This window comes from Engraulis encrasicolus, chromosome 15, assembly GCF_034702125.1.
Source record: "Engraulis encrasicolus isolate BLACKSEA-1 chromosome 15, IST_EnEncr_1.0, whole genome shotgun sequence".
Lineage (NCBI taxonomy): Eukaryota > Metazoa > Chordata > Actinopteri > Clupeiformes > Engraulidae > Engraulis > Engraulis encrasicolus.
In genome coordinates this window covers 41,421,371-41,429,357 of record NC_085871.1, presented here as the reverse complement: position 1 = coordinate 41,429,357, position 7,987 = coordinate 41,421,371, and positions in this window count along the sequence as shown.

Sequence of the window (7,987 nt, the reverse complement as noted above, 5' to 3'; positions counted from 1 at the left end):
GCAGACATGGGACTTTGCTTGCAAAGGTGAATGTGGCGTTGTAAGGGGCGCTCATAGTCGTTCCAACAAGACACGATTTGCTGACCCATTATAAGCGCAAACTCAGGACTTCGGTCGCCCTGCAAGGTATTCATGCATGTTTTCAGAATGTCCATGCACATTTAAGACATGGAATGCTTTAATTTTGCATCACAGTGCATGCAACAGTTGGTCAGAAACAAAAAGATTTGACTGTTTTCATCTCTCTCTCTGTCTGTGTCTCTCTCCCTCTCTCTCTCTCCCTCTCTCTCTCTCTCTCTCTCTCTCTCTCTCTCTCTCTCTCTCTCAGGTGAATGTGGCGTTATAAGGGGCGCTCATAGTAGTTCCAACAAGGCATTTTGCTGACAGCAAGGCGATTTTCTGACCCATTATAAGCGCAAACTCAGGACTTCGGTCGCCCTGCAAGGTATTCATGCATGTTTTCAGAATGTCCATGCACATTTAAGACATGGAATGCTTTAATTTTGCATCACTGTGCGCATGCAACAGTTGGTCAAAAACAGAGACTTGACTGACTGTTTTTATCTCTCTCTCTTGCGCGCTCTCTCTCTCTTTCTTTCTTTCTTTCTTTCTCTCTCTCTCGCGCTCTCGCTCGTGCTCTCTCTCGCGCTCTCTCTCGCGCTCTCTCTCGCGCTCTCTCTCACGCTTTTTGAAGTAGACGAGGTATGCCCTATATTAGTGTTTCTCAACGGGGGCGGTAGGGAGCTCTAGGGGGGCGGTGGGAGAGACGCTTAGTTGCTATTGGGGGGGCATTCTTTTTTAATACTTAGGGGGGTAGTGGCAGGCTTATGATGAGATCAAGGGGGCGTTTGTTCAAAAAAAAGCTTGAGAACCACTGTCCTATATGAAGTTAGCATAGAGTTTGGCATTATAAGTTGTATGTGATTTGTCTCTTTTGTGTCTTCAGATAAATGCTGAATTCAAGAGAATAACTACAATGCCCTTGCAGTCGAGATTCCTGTCCCAGCTAGACATATTGTCTGACAAGCTGCTGAAGCTGTTCAAAAACAGAGGAGGACAGATTGACAAACGCCTAGAGAACATTTTGGCTTGCATGACTGAGGTAAGAGAATTTGAGAATTTTGGGATAGTGCTGATTAGTGTTGACATAGAATTCCATGAAATAATAATTTATCCTTCCTTGATGCAGGATGATGATGTTGATGGGGGATGTGAATGCATCCTGAAGGCATTGTATGTGTTCCTTGTTAAAATTCCATAAAATAATTTATCCTTCCTTGATGCAGGATGATGATGACATTGATGGAGGACGTGAATGCATCCTGAAGGCATTTTGTGTGTTCCTTGTTAAAATTCCATAAAATAATTTATCCTTCCTTGATGCAGGATGATGATGTTGATGGAGGACGTGAATGCATCCTGAAGGCGTTGTGTGTACCTCAATGAAGACCCCAAATGGCTACTTCGCGCGTTTGTGGTGAGTACAAGCAGTGTGCTGTGCATGTCGCAAGGTGATGATGTTCTCTGTGCCCCTTCTCCGTCTCAGTCTTTTTCCCCTTTCTCTGTCTTTCTCTCTCTCTCTAACCTCCATAGCGCAGAGCCTATGTTTTAACCTTACTGTCACTGAAATTGTAATGGTTATGTCTGAATCTGTTACTTATGGCTCTCGCTACTGTCATTGCAATGTTATGGTAGTTGAGTACTTTCAGCAAAAAGTGAGCAGGCCTGCAGCCTACCCCATCCGCAGGGGCTACGTTCCCTTTTGCCCAAAAACAGGGTACGGCGTAGAAGTAGAGTTTTCCATGAAAGGGATGTTGGGAGTTCCTTCTATAAACCACCAACTCCAAACACTAACCCATTTTCCCAACAAACTCCAACTGAACAACTGTTCTTTTGTTTGATCTTCTCTTTCGTTTGACTGTTCCCTCTGCAGGCACAAGACGAAATCCAAGTGCAAGAGGGAATGGAGGAAACGACTGTAGGGATCTACATCGTCAAAGCAGATGCCACCAGCAAAGCAGATGACATTGGCATCATTTTGGAAGGCCAGCAGGTGTTGCAGGATGTGGATGATAGGGCCGTCAAAAGTAATCGATGCGGCAAAGGATCGCGATCCAGGGCATTGACGATCCAGCATCGATTCGGCCACAAGCCGGATCGATTCGGTGTATTAATACATTTAAAATAATCATACCCGCGCCTCCCATTTTGCCTCTCCTCCCTCCCTGTCTTTTCTTTCAATTTCGGTTGCGCGTGCATCACTACATCCAAAGGGTTGGTGCTGCCCACTCTCTCTCTCTCTTTCTCTCTCTCCACATGAATTTCATCAACCTCTAACCTATTCCGTGTCTCGTTCTCCGTTCTCCCAATAATCAACGTCTTTGAAAGCCTGACATTAAATCGGCATTGCGCATCATACATTTTTGAAACAAATAGGCTATGGGGACAGCACCGCTCGTGCTTATAAATCAACGTGGATCAATGACCATATTCATAGACCGTGCTCTCCACATTAATTTCACCTAGGCCTATCTAACCTATTCCGTGTCTCGTTCTCCGTTCTCAATAATCATCGTCTTTGAAAGCGTGACATTAAATCGGCATTGCGCGTCATACACGTTTGAAACAAATAGGCTATGAGGACAGCACCGCTCATGCTTAATAAATCGACGTCGATCAATGACTATATTCATAGACTGCGCCCTACATCTGCATGACATGAACCTATGATTGATAATGCAAAAAAGCTTCTGGAATCTTTGTCTTGGAGCACTTTTGTGTTCCCACCAATGTCAAAATCAAAGTTTCGCCCTTGGTGCCCATGCCCATGGTGACAGGTTTAATTTTCCCCGTTGTGGACGAATGGGATAACACGGCTTGGTTTCATTTTTCGAGTCGATCACACATGGAATAATTCGCAGGCGTTTTACTGCCATCTGGTTACTTTTCTTATAGCATCCATCTTAGGTCGAGAAACTGGCACCAAATATTTGCAAATTAAGATAGGCCTACCGACCTCCAGAAGAGACACTGAATAATAACACAAAGTAGACCCATGCGTTTACAAAATATCTATAGGCCTATATTGTCCTTGATTTCCCTCGGGATTAATAAATGATAGCCTAAAACAGGTGATGCTGTTCATCACACGGTTCAGTTAAAGCTCCCCGCGCTCGTGTTTGCATTAGAACTAGAGCTAAAATGCCACTTTGGACCTACGTCTCCCTCTAAGCCCTCGAAATGTAACCTATAGCGCAGCTTTGCCAGTAGGAGGGGGGCGAGACTAACGAATGGCTGAAGTTAGGTCAGGTGTCTATAATGGTCGCGACGTGAAGGCATGCGGCAGTCAAATATTTGTTTGCATGGATCAACTGATTATATCAAACAAGCTTCGTTGAAATAAGACAACTTAAGGTAAGACAATAATGGGTTAAGCGCCAAGGAAGGCTTTGTGGGTTTTTTTGTATTATGCGTTGTTCCCCCATGAATCCTTTTTAACGCATTGGTGCAGCAACCAACTTTGGCAAATCGCATTGAAACAAGCTCGTGAAATGCACTTATGTGGTGGTTAGCCCTGCGCAGTGGCTATTCAGCAGATTCTGAAGCAGATACATATTCTGGGCCAGTGTGTAGGCTATATCGCCTACAGTATAGGTTGCCGATTTCATTATAGTCAAGTAGGGCCCAAGTTATTTACTGTTTAGTTCCTCCCTCCCAACCCTAAACATTTTACTTAGCTGCTCCCGAAAAATTGCCCCTTTCGTGGCATGCAGCATCTAAAGTTTGACCATCCTTCATCACATTAATTGAATAGCCAATATGCACGCAGTGATCCCCGGCCGTTTCCACATGTCTCCCCAAGTTTCACCCTTGGCAAAGCGGAACCATCTAGCCTATCGACGAGAAGGCTGGCAGTTTAAAAATTAATCTGTTTCGGACAAGGATGGGGCCGCGCGTCTTGGTCGTGACAGTTATCTTGGATATGGAGGAGGTATAGAATGTGTTAATCTACTGGAGGAGGGCATTGAGGTCGATTCTGATAAGGTGGTTGACAAACGAATTACTGTTGGCTGCGGTTGCGCACACACAGTCGCCTCTTTCTTTTTCTATAATTGCACATTACAATAATATTAATGTTTGAGCTCATCCCTGGTGGGGTGCGAATGTTGTGAACAATAACAGACAATTAGGCTAGACGTTTGTAACATCAAGCATAGCGTATGGGTAGAGGACCTCGACATAACCCCGTCACAAACTTGTGCTCCGTCCCTGCGCATCGCAATGCATCGTTGAATCGGATCGGCTCGGATCGGATCGAATCGTTACCCTCCGGATCGTAATTGGATTGAATCGTGAGATCATTGACGATCCACACCACTAGTGGATAATGTGCCATTGGCTGTCGCGTTGTTGTTTGGATTGATTTATGCCCTAAATCTGAACTACCCCGACGGCCTCAAGCGCACATTTGAAGTCCTGAAGAAAATTATCATGGAGCTGGAAGGCACCATGCTGTCCAAAAAGGTTCAGGTACTGAAAAACCAACTCATTCACAACACACACACACACACACACACACACACACACACACACACACACACACACACACACACACACACACACACACACACACACACACACACACACACACACACACACACACAATCGTACTGGAAGAGACTGAGCCTCGGAGCAAGCATTCAAAACACACACACACACACACACACACACACACACACACACACACACACACACACACACACACACACACACACAATCGTACTGGAAGAGACTGAGCCTCGGAGCAAGCATTCAAAACACACACACACACACACACACACACACAATCGTACTGGAAGAGACTGAGCCTCGGAGCAAGCATTCAAAACACACACACACACACACACTCGTACTGGAAGAGACTGAGCCTCGGAGCAAGCATTCAAAACACACACACACACACACACACACACACACACACACACACACACACTCGTACTGGAAGAGACTGAGCCTCAGCTCAGAGCAAGCATTCAAAACACACACACACACACACACACACACACACACACACACACACACACACACACACACTCACACTGAAAGAGACTGAGCCTCAGAGCAAGCATTCAAAACACACACACACAATCATACTGGAAGAGACTGAGAGAGCAGAGCAAGCCCGAACGAAATGAATGACTTGGCTAAGTGTTCTGTTGGAAAAGTTCAATTTGCATATTGGGTCTCACTGTATATTGGGTCTCACTGTCAAATAGCTTGAAGTCATGTCCCTGGACTAAAATTTGACTAAGGTCTACAGAATTTGTGTGCATTTAGGAGGTCATTGCTTTTTAGATACTTTGCCAAGAGTTCATTTTCAACATGTGTCTACGTAATGTACCTGAAGGGTCTTTCATGATCTGGCTGTTCAAAATGAATTGGAAATACATTGGAGTTTTCATTGTGAAGTAGCCTAAAGTTATGTCCCTGAACTAAAACTTTACTATTGTCTACAGAATGTGTGCATCTATCTATCTATCTATCTATCTATCTATCTATCTATCTATCTATCTATCTATCTATCTATCTATCTATCTATCTATCTATCTATCCATCCATCCATCCATCCATCCATCCATCCATCCATCCATCCATCCATCCATCCATCCATCCATCCATCCATCCATCCATCCATCCATCTATCTATCTATCTATCTATCTATCTATCTATCTATGCAGCTCCCCATTGAAATTTCCTTTTGTTCTCTCAAAGCTGTTGGCAAGTGCTTGTATGTTTTGGTACAATCATAATGAATGTTTTGAAATGAAGGTGCCTTTTATCTTCTTGGATGTAGTTTTGTGTGTGCATTTAATGCGCTCTCTCTCTCTCTCTCTCTCTCTCTCTCTCTCTCTCTCTCTCTCTCTCTCTCTCTCTCTCTCTCCAAAATGACTTGGCATATTGGGGGTGTCGGTGAGTTAAGCTGTTGAGTACCGTTGGAAAGTGTATTTGATGAAATAATCATAATAAAAAAACTGCAGTTTTAAGTCAATTTAAGTCTCTTCATTCTTAAGTATAAAAGCATGTAAATATTGGTTGACTAAGTAGCAATATATAACAACATGATATATCTGTTTACAGTGTATGACCGTATATGAGCGTCTGATCAAGTAGCAATATATATAGGACATAAAAACATGGTTTTATACATAAAATAAAATATTTACATCAAAACAATTTCTGTGTAAAGTTAGCACAGAAATTGTGTTTTTATGTAAATGTTTTATATATTTTATAAAATCATGTTTTTATGTGCCATATATATTGCTACTTATCAGACATTCATATACTGTCATACACTGTAAACTGATATCATGTTCAAATGACATGAAAACATTATTTTCAGGAAACAGGATAATAACATGTGCAACCGATGTCCATGATATTATCATGTAAATGAAACATGAAAAAAACATGTTTCTTGCAAAGCAGAAACATGTATTATACATGAAATAAGAACTGAAATAATACATAAAATATTAACATGAAAATATCATGTTTGTTCTATAAGCCAATATCATGTTTGAATGACATGAATACATTATTTTTAGGAAACATGAAAATAACATGTGCAACCGATGTCCATGATATTATCATGTAAATCTGAAGTAACTTTTCTTTCAGTGTGTGTGTGTGTGTGTGTATGTGTTTGTGCGTGTGTGCGTGCGTGTGTGTGTGTGTGTGTGTGTGTGCGTATGTGTGCGTATGTGTGTGTGTGTGAGAGAGAGAGAGAGAGAGAGAGAAAGAGAGAGAGAGAGAGAAACTGCATAGTTGTATGTTTCTGTATATGTACTGCATGTCTGTGTGTCTAAGATAGAACGGCAAGCAGGCAGATAGACAGACAGACAAACAGACAGACAGATAGACAAAAACAGACAGACAGACAGACAGTTAGACATGTAAAAGTGCTAAGGTCTGTATGTGGCTGCGATAGAGAGACAGACAGACAGACAAGCTGGAAGACAGACAGAAAGACAGAAAGTGCAAAAGTGAAAGATTTACTGAAAGTGAGACAGAGAGACAGACATTTAGAAGTTAGATGTAGACAGACTGACAGACAGACATAAAGAGACAGAGAGACATTTAGATTTGCAAGGGTCTGCTTGTGTCTGTGTCTCTACTGGAGAAGTCTCAAGCTTTTTTGAACAAACGCCCCCTTGACCTCATCATAAGCCCACCAACGCCCCCTTGACCTCATCATAAGCCTGTCAATGCCCCCCTAAGTATTGAAAAATAAAATAGACTGATGCCCCTCAATGGGAACCAATGGGTTACTGTAGACATTTCGAAGTGAGACAGAGACAGGCATTTAGAAGTGTTAACACAAACATGCAGCAGAAACAGAGTGCCCATGGCAACAGCTCATTGCCGTCTGCACACCAACACTAATCTTAGGAGAGAGAACACCACACACACACACACACACACACACACACACACACACACACACACACACACACACACACACACACACACAGACATGTACACGCAGGCACGCGCACACAAACGCGCGTGCGCACGCACACACACACACACACACACACACACACACACACACACACACACACACACACACATACACACACACACACACCTACTGTAATCAACATAGGTATTCCGCATGTAATGCTTCTAAATCTCTTGCCTTACAGTGAGACAATAAATGGTTCCATTTGAATTCAACAATTCAAACTACATTACTGACCTGCAACTACACAACTCTCAGCCTGGGCAGTCTTGAGCAAGTGATTAGGACATCAGACTTGTTGCCGAAAGACTGGGTGACTAGAGAGAATTTAAGAGATAGAAGTCAGCTAATATTACGGTAATGAGTTATGATGTGGTTTGACGTACAACCAATTGTAAGGTTCATATCTTCGACCTGTACCAGGTTGACAAGAAATCAAATAGGCCTAATCTAACTAGAGA